Source organism: Terrapene carolina, unplaced genomic scaffold, assembly GCF_002925995.2.
Source record: "Terrapene carolina triunguis isolate 2854851 unplaced genomic scaffold, T_m_triunguis-2.0 Scaffold110, whole genome shotgun sequence".
NCBI classification, from domain to species: Eukaryota; Metazoa; Chordata; order Testudines; family Emydidae; genus Terrapene; species Terrapene triunguis.
Window position 1 is genome coordinate 5,409,256 of NW_020664461.1, and position 15,594 is coordinate 5,424,849.

Sequence of the window (15,594 nt, forward strand, 5' to 3'; positions counted from 1 at the left end):
TATTCATCAGATGTTCATCTAAGCACTTTGTAATAGACTTTCCTCCTCTCCCAGCCCCCTCCCCAACCCAGTCACCCTTGCTTCTCTTAAAAAATGGCTAGAAAGTTAGCAGTCATCCAGGGCAGGTGGTGTTTTTACAATGATACATTAACATAGTAGTTGGCACTATAGTTCGACGTCTTTAAAAAGAGCAGTTATCAATCGTTCACTGTCTAACAGGGAGGGTCCCACAAGGGTCAGTCCTGGGTCTGGTACTATTCAATATTTTAATTAATAACTTGGATTAGGGAGTGGATAGTATGCTATAAAGTTTACTGATGAGACCAAGATAGGAGGGATTGCAAGCTCTTTGGAGGACAGGATTAGAGTTAAAAATTACCTTGACAAAACTGAAGAATTGGTCTGAATTCAACAAGACAAGTACAAAGTACTACACTTATGAAGGCAACTTCAAATGTACAACTGCGCAATGGGGACTAACTGGCTAGGTGGTAGTACTGCTGAAAAGGATCTGGGGACCACACCCTGAATGAGAGTCAACAAAGAGATGCAACTGCGAAAAAAAGCTATCACCATTCTGGAGTATATTAACACGAGTGTTGTATGTAAGACGCAGGAGGTAACTGTCCCATTCTACTCAGCACCGGTGTGGCCTCTGCTGAAATAAAGTGTCCAGTTCTGGGCACCACACTTTAGGAAAGATGGAGACAAACTGGAGAGAGTCCCGAAGAGAGCAACAAAAGTGATAAAAGGTTTAGAAAATCTGATCTATGAGGAAAGGTTAAAAAACTGGGTATGTTACTCTTCAGAAAAGATGACTGAGAGGGGACCTGATAACAGTCTTCAAATATGGTATAAAGAGGATAGTGATCAATTATTCTCCATGTTCACTGAAGGTAGGACAAGGAGTAATAGATCTAATCTGCAGCAAGGGAGATTTAGGTTAGATATTAGGGAAAGCTTTCTAATTCGAAGGATAGTTAAGCTCTGGAATAGGCTTCCAAGGGAAGTTGTTTTATACCCATCATTGGATGTTTTAAGAACAGGTTGGACAAACACCTGTCAGGGATGGTCTAGAATTACTTGGTCCTGCCTCAGCGCAGGGGGCTGGATTTCATGACTCTGAGATCCCTTTCAGCCCTACATTTCTATAATTCTATGATTCTTTGGTCTTTTGTTGCTTTCAGTACCATTGTATGAATTCTGCCTTGGTCTGGAGACACAGAGTAATTTAAATTTTCTCAGCCTGAGTGTTTCTGTTTGATCAAAAATGTTGCAGCTATTTTTGAGAATAAGGTTAGTGCAAATTGGTAGGTTAGCCAGTGTTAAATTTTTTCAGCCTATTTTTGAACAGGTCTAGCACTACTGTGATTTGCAACAGAAACCTGAAAATTGGCAGGGGAAGTCCTGAAGTCAGGGAGTTGATTTTTACTGTCCCCATGATCATATGCCCAGATTTGGCACAATTATAAACTGAAGAAATTCATCTTCTGTACACGCACAGTAGAAATTGCTAAACAACTTATCCTTAATTTTCTGAACATTTCAACTTCGCTGCATATGCTGTCTGATTCTGCAGAGCCTTTTTCATCATTTTGAAATAACCATGCAGCGCTATAGCTCCAGACAGGACATAGATGAAATTTGGTTCCGTGAAAGATGCCCTAGACCACCAGCTCAACTCTCACCTCTTCCACCGAGCGGTGTTAATAGCTCTAAACACTTCACAACCACCTCTGTTACTAAGGGTGTGTGTACATTACAGCAGAACAGCTACAGTGCTGCAGCCTCATAGCACAGATGCTTCCTGCACTGACAGAAGTGGTTTTCCATTGATATAGTTAATCCACCTCTCCAAGAGGCGGTAGCTAGATTGATGGAAGAATTCTTCTGTTGACCTAGCTGCATCTACAGGGGAGGTTAGGTCGACCTAACTACGTTGCACAGGTCACAACATTTTTCACAGCCCTAAGCAATCGGTGGCATGCCCCAGGACGGGCTGTGCCTGCAAGATGATTCCATCCAGCCCTCGAACATGCAAACAAAGTGACATTCTCTGCATAGTGCGACCTTGCAAGTATGGTCCATGTGAGGTCACACTGAAGAGAAGACACTATTTTGCATGCCTGACTAAAAATATCATGGCACGCCTCTGAAGGATGAAGCTAGGTTGGTCTAAATTTTAGGTGTAGACCAGGCCTAAGCAAGAACTCTCACCTCTACCCAAGGAAGCAGACAAACATCATCCTCACTCCATTTTACAGATGAAATAACAGATCACACACTTCACTTTTGACAGAACAAGGAACAGAACCCAGGTTTCTAATTGTCTGGGTGTACTGAAAGATCCACCACTTCTCCCTCACTCATGAGGAGCAAACAGAATTATGAAGCTAAATAGAGATGATTTTGGAGGGTTTAAGGTTTTTGTTATTGTCGTCTTTGCTGTGTACAGGGTATTGTGTTTGTAGGAATAACTGAGTTTATTTATTTCACACTTTGTATAATTTAGAAAGTGTCAATGGCATCCAGAGCTTGGAATGGACTTTTTAATAGGATGTTGGGCAAGTCACTTAGACCGGAATATTTTCGGAGGTGGCCACTAGCTAGGCAGTCCTCGTTTTCTAGGTTCCTAACTACAAACATGTAGGATATGATCTTCAAAAGTGCTGAGTGCACCAACCACTCCAATCAAAGTCAATGGGATCTGTGACTGCTCAGCAGCTTTGAAAAAAAAAATCAGATCCCAGACATCTCAAGTTGGGCACCTAATCATTAAGTCAACCAAAATTAGCAGATAAGTTTGCAAATTTTGGCCTTAAACCTTCTGTGCCAACCGTTCTCTCTGTAAACCAGAGTAAACCCGGGGATTACATTAGCAAAAATCTGGATATGAGTCAGCAGTGTGCCCTTGTTGCCAAGAAGGCTAACGGCATATTGGGCTGCATTAGTAAGTGTATTGCCAGCAGATCGAGAGAAGTGATTATTCCCCTCTATTCGGCACTGGTGAGGCCACATCTGGAGTATTGCATTCAGTTTTGGGCCCTCCAATATAGAAAGGATGTGGACAAATTGGAGCAAGTCCAGCAGAGGGCAGTAAAAATGATTAGGGAGCTGGGGCACATGACTTATGAGGAGAGGCTGAGGGAACTGGGGTTATTTAGTCTGCAGAAGAGAAGAGTGAGGAGGGATTTGATACCAGCCTTCAACTACCTGAGGGGGGGTTCCAAAGAGGATGGAGCTCGGCTGTTCTCAGTGGTGGCAGATGACAGAACAAGGAGCAATGGTCTCGAGTTGCAGTGGGGGAGGTCTAGGTTGGATATTAGGAAACACTATTTCACTAGGAGGGTGGTGAAGCACTGGAATGGGTTACCTAGGGAGGTGGTGGAATCTCCATCCTTAAGAGATTTTTAGGGCCCGGCTTGACAAAGCCCTGGCTGGGATGATTTAGTTGGGGATTGGTCCTGCTTTGAGCAGGGGGTTGGACTAGGTGACCTCCTAAGGTCTCTTCCAACCCTGATATTCTATGATTCTATGATATTTTCCAACCTCACTAGGATGTTATGAAGAAATTTCATTAATGTTTCTGGGAGTGTCAAATACTAGAGCAATGAATGCAATTAAAAAGCCCAGGAGGAAATTTAAAAAATTCCTAATTCAATGCGAGCTTTGTATGCTGTGCATCAAATGAGACGGGGGACACGTACTGAATTATGAAGATATAGCAAAATATTGAACAGCTGCCTCATTCACTAAACCCCATCTATCCCATGCACTGATCGAGACCAGGATCCTGTAGAATTTAAACATTGTATAGGCTTTGTACTGTTCCTCCACACACTGGTAAATTCAACCCTCTGCAAGGAGACCAACCTTGTCACAAGTCACTGACATGAATTCCTGAGATATCATATTTAAGGCTACGATTTTGTCATGGAGGTCACGGAAGTCACAGAATCCATAACTTCCAAAGACCTCTGTGACTTCAGCCCCGGCAGTTAGGAGGTGCAGGGTCCCACTGCCTCCCGCAGCAGCAGTGAGCTGTGAGGTACCCCCACCGCCTAAGGCAGCGGGCCCCCAAGCTCCAAACCGTCATGGGCAGCGGGGATACCCCGCCACTCCCCGGAGGCTGTGGCAGGGCAGGGAGAACCCCCGCAGCTCTGAGCCCCCATGGGTTGTGGGGGCCCTGGAGTTCCCTGCCACCCCGCAGCTGCCCAGCCCCTTCCCATTTTAGCATCGATATTTTTAGTAAAAGTCAAGGACAGGTCACGGTTTTTGTGAATTTTTCTTTATTGCCTGACTGTGACTTTTACTAAAAATATCCATGACAAAATCTTAGTGTTAAACATACTAAATCAGGGGTCGGCAACCTTTCAGAAGTGCTGGGCCGAGTTTTCATTTATTCACTCTAATTTAAGGTTTCGTGTGCCAGTAATACATTTTAACGTTTTTAGAAGGTCTCTTTCTATAAGTCTATAATATATAACTAAACTATTGTTGTATGTAAAGTAAATAAGGTTTTTAAAATGTTTAAGAAGCTTCATTTAAAATTAAATTAAAATGCAGAGCCCCCCGGACCGATGACCAGGACCCGGGCGGTGTGAGTGCCACTGAAAATCAGCTCACGTGCTGCCTTCAGCACGCGTGCCATAGGTTGCCTACCCCTGTACTAAATGAATCATTGAGGAAAAGTAACATGATAAAATTGTGGTTCTCTTAGGAATGACAGGAAATGATCTGCCGAGAATGTAAATAACGTTAGTAGCATTTTGGCAAAAATATGTATATTTTAAATTTACCCAGACATGCTTGTTAAGGATTCATAGCTTCGGAACGGCAATGAAAGAGATGTATGCTATGCTCTTTTATATATAAAATGGCAGAGATTTGATCAATATGCAACAGAAAGTGTCTAACAATCACATTTAATGTTGCATTGCCACTGGATGAATAAAAGAATAACGATACTCAAGTAGGATCAAGCACAGGAGCAGAAAAAAAGATCTATTGCCCTCAAGTGGTACGTTGCAATCATAGCAAACACTTCACTAAGCCACTTTGTATTACTACTTTTCAAACTCCAGAATCTAAGTAGGATTTTTTCCAGCCCTATAGGCCCAGCAGTCTTACACTGGCTTCATAAACATAAACATTTCTGAACAAAAAAATAGCCAGACAGAGGACAAAGTCACTAAGCCAAAGAGGGAAAATAAAAGTCCTCAAACAGAAATGCAAGTAGTGTTATAAGTGTTTTACAAAACACGCGTCATTTTCAAAATCATTGTTTATATAAAGATAAGAGACTGAAACAGGAAGGAAAGAAAACAGCTCAGTACTGAAAGTAGTAATACTTCTCAGGGATATCATAAAAGGCAGAATCTAGAGTTCCTAGGAGGTACATGGCTGTCAGCACATATCACAAAACTGCTAACACTTTGCTCACAAATATAAACAGCTCTTCACATCCCACTCCCAGTGTAGCCATCGATTTCACATCACAAGCAACGAAGTTGACAGCTGAGCAAAGATTCATATTGTTTTTGTCTAGCTCTGTTAGCCAAGCTACTGAAAGATTTAACATTAAATGCAAGCCTCAAACTGTCCCAGGTTCCACTCAGTTCCATCACATACTTGAACAAATTTCAAACATTTTTTCTAATTAATCTTTTAAGAAAACTTTAACAGAGATTAGTTAAGCCCCTTGGGGGGAACAAAGGGTGAAGAAAGGTAACTATGGGGGAAACTCCCTCCTTGAAAAGGTACAAGAACAACTAAAGTGGTACTACATAAAAGAACGAACTATACTTGAAAACACTATACAAAAGAACAGTAATTAATCCATCAGAGGCTGGACTTCTTAGCCTTCTAGACAGGTTTCAAACTCATAGTCAGTCAATGAAAGTGGCTCTTAAAGTTATTGAAACTGAAATTTCTATCAATGTCAGGTTCCTTATTACCAGCTATATTCACTGCAAGCATTGATATCGGACTGGTGCATTATCTCCTCAGGTAGCCTGGATTTATGCAAGCTTACTACCATTGCTTCTTGTTGTTCCTCTCATAGAATATGTGTTGGTAAGCCACCATCCCCACTCAGAGCTGTGATGCAACTCTCATAAGCAATGCTTTTTGTTAAGTGCTAACAGGAAATTTTTGTCTCCATAGGGCTGTATGAGAAGACAAGAGGAGTGGCAAATAAATACAAATAGCAGCAGCTTAAGTTTCTCCAGCACCTTCCATCCAAAGATTTCAAAGCATTCCTTTGAAGCAATGCCATGTGATCTGTGTGGCATATACTGTAGAGGAGATTAGTTAATCAAGGAGCAAGACAATATTTTTTCTATTTTTTAAAACAAGGATGTTGCACAAAACTATTTTGAAAAATTAGGAGTTAAGCACTCACGTTAGGAAACATCAACTTACCTCTGCCTCTTTCTGTGTATGTTTTAATATAGAGTCTTTAATTGCATGAAAACATACTATTTCTCAAATACTACAACACATATAGTATATATTTGTTACTCCTGGGGGAATTCTGCACCACTGCATGGGCACAGAATTCATGTCCCCCACAGATTTCTTTGCTTCCCCACAGGAAAATGACTTTCTGACAGGGAAGCTGCAAGTGCAGTTACGCACCACTCCCTAGCTGCGCAGGTACATCGTTTCAGGCACCCAGAGCAGCTGGCAGAGAGATAAATCACTTGCAGGGCTGGGGACACCCCAGCCAGTGGCTCCTACCCTGAGCCAGGATCAGCTGCTAGTCCCGGCTGGGCTGGAGGCAGGGGAGGACAAGACTTCCTCTTCCCCTGCAAGGAGTGGCTGGGGCTGTGTCAGACCCACCCCCAGAAACCTCCCCCAGCTGCAGGAAGCTCAGCATCCTCCCCAGCTTCCTGCCCCCATCACTCCTCAGCTGCGGGGGGAGGGGTGACTGTGCGGGGAGCTGCTCCCCCATCCGCCCAACCCCCATGCATCTGGACCTCCCATACACAGACACCCCCACCAAGCCTCACCCCATACAGCCAGAACCCCCCCAGCCCTCCATTCCCGAACCCCACTGAACCTCAACCTCTGCATCTGGAGTCCCCCTGCACCCAAACCTCCTGTCTCCATACCTGCACCCAGGCCACCCCCACTGAGCTCCCTGCACTCAAACCCCCACCCTGACAAGCCCCACCCCCTGCACCTTCCTAAGCCCCCACATCCAGACCCCCACGCTACTGACCCTGCATGAAACTGCAGAAAAACCTGAGAGTCTCTGGATAAAGTTGAGGAGTGTGAGCAACAAGGGTGATGTCGTGGTTGGAGTCTGCTATAGACCACCAGACCAGGGGGATGAGGTGGATGAGGCTTTCTTCTGGCAACTAGCAGAAGTTGCTAGATCGCAGGCCCTGGTTCTCATGGGAGACTTTAATTACCCTGATATCTGCTGGGAGAGCAATACAGCGGTGCACAGACAATCCAGGAAGTTTTTGGAAAGTGTAGGGGACAATTTCCTGGTGCAAGTGCTGGAGGAACCAACTAGGGGCAGAGCTTTTCTTGACCTGCTGCTCACAAACAGGGAAGAATTAGTAGGGGAAGCAAAAGTGGATGGGAACCTGGGAGGCAGTGACCATGAGATGGTCGAGTTCAGGATCCTGACACAAGGAAGAAAGGAGAGCAGCAGAATACGGACCCTGGACTTCAGAAAAGCAGACTTTGACTCCCTCAGGGAACAGATGGGCAGGATCCCCTGGGAGAATAACATGAAGGGCAAAGGGGTCCAGGAGAGCTGGTTGTATTTTAAAGAATCCTTATTGCGGTTGCAGGAACAAACCATCCCAATGTGTAGAAAGAATAGTAAATATGGCAGGCGACCAGCTTGGCTAAACAGTGAAATCCTTGCTGACCTTAAACGCAAAAAAGAAGCTTACAAGAAGTGGAAGATTGGACAAATGACCAGGGAGGAGTATAAAACTATTGCTCAGGCATGCAGGAATGAAATCAGGAAGGCCAAATCACACTTGGAGTTGCAGCTAGCAAGAGATGTTAAGAGTAATAAGAAGGGTTTCTTCAGGTATGTTAGCAACAAGAAGAAAGTCAAGGAAAGTGTGGGCCCCTTACTGAATGAGGGAGGCAACCTAGTGACCGAGGATGTGGAAAAAGCTAATGTACTCAATGCTTTTTTTGCCTCTGTCTTCACGAACAAGGTCAGCTCCCAGACTGCTGCACTGGGCAGCACAATATGGGGAGAAGGTGACCAGCCCTATGTGGAGAAAGAAGTGGTTCGGGACTATTTAGAAAAACTGGACGTGCACAAGTCCATGGGGCCAGATGCGCTGCATCCGAGGGTGCTAAAGGAGTTGGCGGATGAGATTGCAGAGCCATTAGCCATTATTTTTGAAAACTCATGGCGATCGGGGGAGGTCCCGGATGACTGGAAAAAGGCTAATGTAGTGCCCATCTTTAAAAAAGGGAAGAAGGAGGATCCGGGGAACTACAGGCCAGTCAGCCTCACCTCAGTCCCTGGAAAAATCATGGAACAGGTCCTCAAGGAATCAATTATGAAACACTTAGAGGAGAGGAAAGTGATCAGGAACAGTCAGCCTGGATTCACCAAGGGGAAGTCGTGCCTGACTAACCTAATTGCCTTCTATGATGAGATAACTGGCTCTGTGGATGAGGGGAAAGCAGTGGATGTGTTATTCCTTGACTTTAGCAAAGCTTTTGATACGGTCTCCCACAGTATTCTTGCCGCCAAGTTAAAGAAGTATGGGCTGGATGAATGGACTGTAAGGTGGATAGAAAGCTGGCTAGATCGTCGGGCTCAACGGGTAGTGATCAATGGCTCCATGTCTAGTTGGCAGCCGGTTTCAAGCGGAGTGCCCCAAGGGTCGGTCCTGGGGCCGGTTTTGTTTAATATCTTTATTAATGATCTGGAGGATGGTGTGGACTGCACTCTCAGCAAGTTTGCAGATGACACTAAACTAGGAGGCGTGGTAGATACACTAGAGGGTAGGGATCGGATACAGAGGGACCTAGACAAATTAGAGGATTGGGCCAAAAAAAACCTGATGAGGTTCAACAAGGACAAGTGCAGAGTCCTGCACTTAGGACGGAAGAATCCCATGCACTGCTACAGACTAGGGACCGAATGGCTAGGTAGCAGTTCTGCAGAAAAGGACCTAGGGGTCACAGTGGACGAGAAGCTGGATATGAGTCAACAGTGTGCTCTTGTTGCCAAGAAGGCTAACGGCATTTTGGGCTGTATAAGTAGGGGCATTGCCAGCAGATCGAGGGACGTGATCGTTCCCCTTTATTCGACATTGGTGAGGCCTCATCTGGAATACTGTGTCCAGTTTTGGGCCCCACACTACAAGAAGGATGTGGAAAAATTGGAAAGAGTCCAGCGGAGGGCAACAAAAATGATTAGGGGTCTGGAGCACATGACTTATGAGGAGAGGCTGAGGGAACTGGGATTGTTTAGTCTCCAGAAGAGAAGAATGAGGGGGGATTTGATAGCAGCCTTCAACTACCTGAAGCGGGGTTCCAAAGAGGATGGAGCTCGGCTGTTCTCAGTGGTGGCAGATGACAGAACAAGGAGCAATGGTCTCAAGTTGCAGTGGGGGAGGTCCAGGTTGGATATTAGGAAACACTATTTCACTAGGAGGGTGGTGAAGCACTGGAATGCCTTACCTAGGGAGGTGGTGGAGTCTCCTTCCTTGGAGGTTTTTAAGGCCCGGCTTGACAAAGCCCTGGCTGGGATGATTTAGTTGGGAATTGGTCCTGCTTTGAGCAGGGGGTTGGACTAGATGACCTCTTGAGGTCCCTTCCAACCCTGATATTCTATGATTCTATGACCCCCCAACTAGCTGCACCCAGACCCCCAACCCACCAAGCCCCACTCCCCCAGCACCCAGACCCCTCCACTGAGCCCCAACTACTTTCACCTGGAAACCCCTACAGAGTCCCATTGCCCCTGCATCTGGAACCCCCCCACCCCAACAAGCCTCTGTGCATCCAGATCCCCCCCATACCTCGACCCACCACTGAGCTGTCTGCACCCAGATTGTCACACACAGAATCCTCTCACCCCACACCTGGATCCCCCCACATTGAGCCCCTCCACACTTGGATCCTGCCTGCCCCACACTTGGTGCACCGGGCACAGAGGGGCAGGGCCCCAGGGTGTTTCTGGGATAGGCCCAGGCCTTGTGCTGTCTCAGGGTCAGATGCAGCCTCACCACTGAGTCCATGTCCCAGGGGTGGGTGTGGGGAGGCTGCAGGCTGATCTCCCACCTTTGTGCAGCCAGTGGTCAGTGCTCCCCACTGCCATGCTGGAGCCTCAGCATTTATTTATTGACAAATAAAACTTGCAGAATTTTAAAATATTGTGCGCAGAAATTTTAATTTTTTGGCGCAGAATGCCCTCAGGAGTAATTTGTCACATAACTTTGTACGGATCACCTCATGCATAAATGACATTTGTCTGACGCACATGGTAACAGACTGTAGAAGCTTGTGCTTAAAGTTCTATAAAAAGTTGATTATATTGTATTAGCAAAATGTGATCCTGTGATTAGAGATTACCTTTAATGCATGTACACACAGCAGACAGAGCTAAAGCAGTATATGCAAATCTAACAAGCATCCAAAAGTTGGGAAATGTTCATCTATTTAACATGCTGTATTGCATATTGTCCATTTAAAAATAACAAGTCAGTTAGCATAGCAATGATGATCTTAACAGTCTCGGTATCTGACTAGTGTTTAATAGGTGATCTTAATGTTCTATTAACTTAGGTTTTTATATTTAATAGTCTGTTGTAAATCTACAAAAAACATCAAACTAGAATATGTGGAGGATAACAAAAATGTAATAATAAATCATATTTGCAAGTGGTACTGGCCCTTTTAATATCCCAAATAAGACTTCACTTATTAGTAATGGATCATATAGCAGTGCTAGACATACAAACAATCTATTGCTGTTTTCATTGCTTATGGTCCACTTGGGATGTCAAGTGTTGAGATTGCGTGGGAAGAACCTTACAAGGCAGAAGGGTCATGACAACTAAATTCATAGTAATTAGTCTTGTAATTGTAGCCGAAGCACTAGCAACAGCTATAGTTAAGGTTGCACGAGTATTTCCATTATAACCTCATTTTCACTCATCTTTCACGTGATAATTCTATAGGCTTAGTCTGTGCCTGAAAGTGATTTTTTAAAAAGGTTTTAATAAACACAGTTCAATGTTTCTGAGGACAGAAGATGAAAATACACTTTCCCATTATAAAAAAAAAAAAATCTTGCAATTTTTTTTTAAAAAGCTCTACTGCCAAAACAGCTGGAAACTACAAAGGTTAAAAAATCCCAATTTCCAAACACAGTACTTGGGGTATTTTTTTATATTGTTTTTTAAGCAACCTTTACCAAAGTTCTTACTCCTTGTCTAATAGCTGTGGTATTCTACATCATACCACCATCAGCCATTTAGATTGTTACCAACTTTTAGAACACTGTGTAGACAGTATTTTGAAATATTGCTATCCTGCATTTGCAACAAAGGTTAGTAGAAGACCTCTGCCCCCAGAAAGCAATTTGGATACACTGTTGGTTCTCTGAAGTATGCAGATGTAGAGTTATTGATTATTGGGAATACAGCATGATCTGGCCAGCAGGTCACTAGATCTAGGAGGACTGTGTGACCTTGGGCAAGTCACTTCATCTCCCTATCGCTCCGCTTCCCCTCCCTCCCACCCTTTGTCTTGTCTGTTTAGACTACAAACTCTCAGAGCAGGGACTGTTTCTCAATACGTTAGCACAGTGTCTACCATTATGGGCCCACAAACTTGACTGGGGTCTCTAGTCACTCCTATAATAATATTGATACAGAACTAGATGCTTTTAACGTAAATTCATTTCTGGTGTAGGGTATAAACAGCTTCTGAAAGCACTTTCACAAGGTTAAATAGATATTTAATAGGAAATGTCCCTTTAAAGTTCAGGGCCGGCTCCAGGCACCAGCTTAACAAGCAGGTGCTTGGGGCGGCCAAGGGAGAGGGGCGGCACCTGCGGCAATTTGGGGGCGGCAGGTCCCTCACTCCCTCTGGGAGCGAAAGACCTGCCGCTGAACTGCCGCCGCTGATCGCGGCTTTTTTTTTTTTTTTCCTCCAATTGCCTCGCCGCCCATCGCGGCTTTTTTTTTTTTTTTTTTTTTGCTTGGGGCGGCAGAAATGCTGGAGCCGGCCCTGTTAAAGTTAGTCTTAGTATGCAGCAAGTCATTGGTTAAATATTTTCTAAGAAACCCCTCTAGAGCTTTACTGGTTTTAGTGTTAGCACATTTTCACTTTGTGCGTCTTTATTAAAGGAACCCATCACACTGTATCCCACTCACTACAGTTGGAAAATAGCTCTCAAGCTTTCCTGCTGTTATCTGAATTGCCTCTCCTTAGCTCCATAGTTAAGACTGTGATGAGCTTTCCTTTCAGCAGCTGATTTTTCAAAGTGCTCTAAAATCCATAAGAATATTCAGATTGTCTTGAAAAGTGATGTGATCAGTGGTGTCTGGGGTAGTATTAGTGGTGCATATTCGGGTCACTGGATCAAGCGATTTCTGAGACACCTATGAGAAAAGGAAAGTAAAATGTTCCTGTTCTCAGAACATTCACGTGTGGCCAAATTATTCACAGGGTTTAAAGCCAGAAGGGACAATGAGATTATCTAATCTGACTTCCTGCACAACACAGGCCTTTAAATTTCACATACAACAGGAACTGGCTTAGAGGTCAGATTGCAAATCTGAGATCATTTTGAAAGGAGATTCTGAGATAGGGCACAAGCCCATGCACCAAAAAAGCTACTTTTAATATTGTCCAATTCATATAACTTTTTTGGTGCAGAGGCAGAAAAAATAAATAAAAGACTTACCACGAGCTCCCCAGCTACTCAACAGTACAAAGGACTGGTTGAGAAATATTACAGAAGTTATTACACTATAAAAGCTTTAGTACCACTGCTTACAATTTGCATTCTCATGACCTATTGCTCTTCAGGAACTCCTTTGTGAGAGACACACTGAGCTCACATTCCTGTGGTGACTGAGGGCTAGTCTATACCTGAAACACTACAGCGGCACAGCTGCAGTGCCCCAGCTGTGCAGCTTTTGTGCTTCAGTATAGCCACTCAATACAGAGATCGGAGGGGTTCTCCCATCACTGTAGTTAATCCACCACCCCAACAGGCGGTAGCTAGATCGGCAGAAGGAAGAAGTCTTCCATCACCCTAGCACTGTCTACACCGCGGGTTAGGTCAGCATAGCTACATCTTTGAGGGATGTGGATTTTTCACACTCCTAAAAGACATAGCTATGCTAATATAAGTTTTCAGTGTACACCAGCCCTTAGAGGAAAAAGCACTGCTCCTTTAACTCAAAGATCATGACTCAAAGCATTTCCTGTGCCCATTAGTGCTTTCAATCTGCTTCTGCTTGGTGCTCGGATCCATCATGGGGCTTCTTCTGAAAGTGTAAGTAGTGTCTGTAATTTTGAAGTATTTCAGCACCCCACAAATGTATCTCCACTGTCATCTATGTAAGTTCCACCCAGGACAGTCTGATGGGTAGTACTGCATACAGGATATGACGACTGCTATGGTGATGTGAGGCTAGGCTGCTATGGGATGGACCTAGCTGTCACAAAGAAAAGGAAAAGAGAGAGATTGGCACAAGACTCCCACCAGGATGAATCTCTTCTCTGCAGAGCAGCATTAAGCACAATGATGACTTTTGCAACTAGAAACAGGCATGGAAACACGTCACAAATTTGCCTCTCATCCTTGTGCAGGGGCCATGCTAATCTACTCTGTATCATTCCAATTTCAGTACATGTGCTGCAGAAGGAAGACCAGGCATTCTGGTCTGTACATGTACCAGACACACAATGGCAAGAGCAGGGAGGGGGATAAGAACACCACGGTGACAGGCTGGACCCCCGTGTCCAGGATGCCACCTGATGTACTGGTGTTTCACTGACACTCTCCTGCTCCACCAGCCTGGCTTCCCTCTCCCTGTTTTGCTGAATTAGGCTCTCCAGCCTCTCGGATCGCGCGCGCGCACACACACACACACACACACACACACACGTAGGGACACGCCCAGCAGCAGACAGACTGAAGTCAGCTCTGAGAGAGAGAGGACTCACCCAGCACTCATGTGTACACCCCTTTTGGGAAATAAAACCAAAATAATACTGTCTTGTGCTATAGAGAAATCTGTACAACATAAACTCATAAATTCGCCCCCTCCCTCAATGTGAAGAGCGATATGCATGACTTCTTGCCCCCCCCCCCAGTTAGAAATTACACAAACTGGGTTTAATAATAAACAAAACAGATTTTATTAACTATAAAAGGCAGATTTTAAGTGGTTAAAGAGATAGTAATCTGCTTTGTTCTGTTTGCTAAGCAAATAAAACAAAACACGCAAACTAAGCTTGATTCACTAAAGAAATTGGCTACGAATAGTAATTTCTCAGCCTATTGTCACAGGCAGATTACAGGGAGTCTTGAAAGGCAACTGCACTGGCCTGCAACTTGAGACTTTAGGTATTATTACTCACAAGCCAGGCGCCCTTACAGCTTGGGATCAACTTTTCTCCCCCCAGTTCAGTTCTTGCTTCCAGGTGTTTTTCAGTATTTCTTTGGGTGGGGAGGCAGAGAAGAACCAGGATGATTTCACTCCCCTGTCTTATATAGTTCATGTATGGCGGGAACCCTTTGTCTTCCAGTGGAAAAATACTGACATTCCGGGGGTAGGAGGCAGTACCACATGACTCAGACCCATGTCTCTGCAGGACTGTGGCAGCCATTACTTGTAGGCTGTCTGGAGCATCCAGAGGACAACTAAGCCCTTTCACAGTCCATTGTCTCTGCTGATGGGCCATCAGCCCTGTCTGGCTTTTCACTGTTGTACCTGAAGGGCTAGTTGTGGATGACACCCAAAGTAGCACATTTGAAATACAGATATATGGTCAATATTTCTAACTTCAGATACAGAAATGATTCAGGCATACAAATTGGATAATTACATTCGGTAAATCATAACCTTTCCAATGATATCTTACATGAGCCATCTTGCATAAAGTATATCTCAGTTATGTCTCATCCATATCATAAGCATTATTTTCATAAAGAATATGGAGTGTAACATCACAATCACTTGAGATGAATGGAACAGTTCACACCTCTCAGAGCTGTATTCATCTAAAAGGGTGTTCTCATTCTGTTGAAAATTCACCCACTTCACCCTTCAACACAGGAGGCTTGCAGGAAAGTCCCTTCCCCCTATAAATGGAATAGACACTTCGGAGAGCCCGTTGCTACTTCAAGCTAGCGAGTAGCAACGACGTACACACAGGAAGCCCCTCAATCACACCCTCACTATCACCAGTTCCTCAAAAAGACAAGGGAAATTCACTGCCAAAAAACAGTGTTAATACAGAGTTAATGAAGCCTACCATTGCCTTGCGCCTTGCAGAATATGAGGCTGGTTAAACTTGAAAGCTCTGAAAACCAGGCAATAGAGAGTTACGGTACTCTCCTATTCTGCCCTCTCC

The 15,594-nt window shown here is 44.4% G+C and overlaps 1 protein-coding gene and 1 non-coding gene across 5 annotated transcripts in view; both read right to left on the minus strand.

Annotated features, from left to right (window-relative positions):
• The window catches only part of ST3GAL3 (ST3 beta-galactoside alpha-2,3-sialyltransferase 3), a 333,313-nt gene that overhangs the window by 254,514 nt on the left and 63,205 nt on the right, over window positions 1–15,594 (minus strand). The gene's annotated exons all lie outside the window — the stretch shown is intronic.
• Window positions 13,780–13,885, minus strand: LOC112123689. Its single transcript, XR_002909554.1, has one exon. It is a non-coding gene; the product is annotated as a U6 spliceosomal RNA (small nuclear RNA).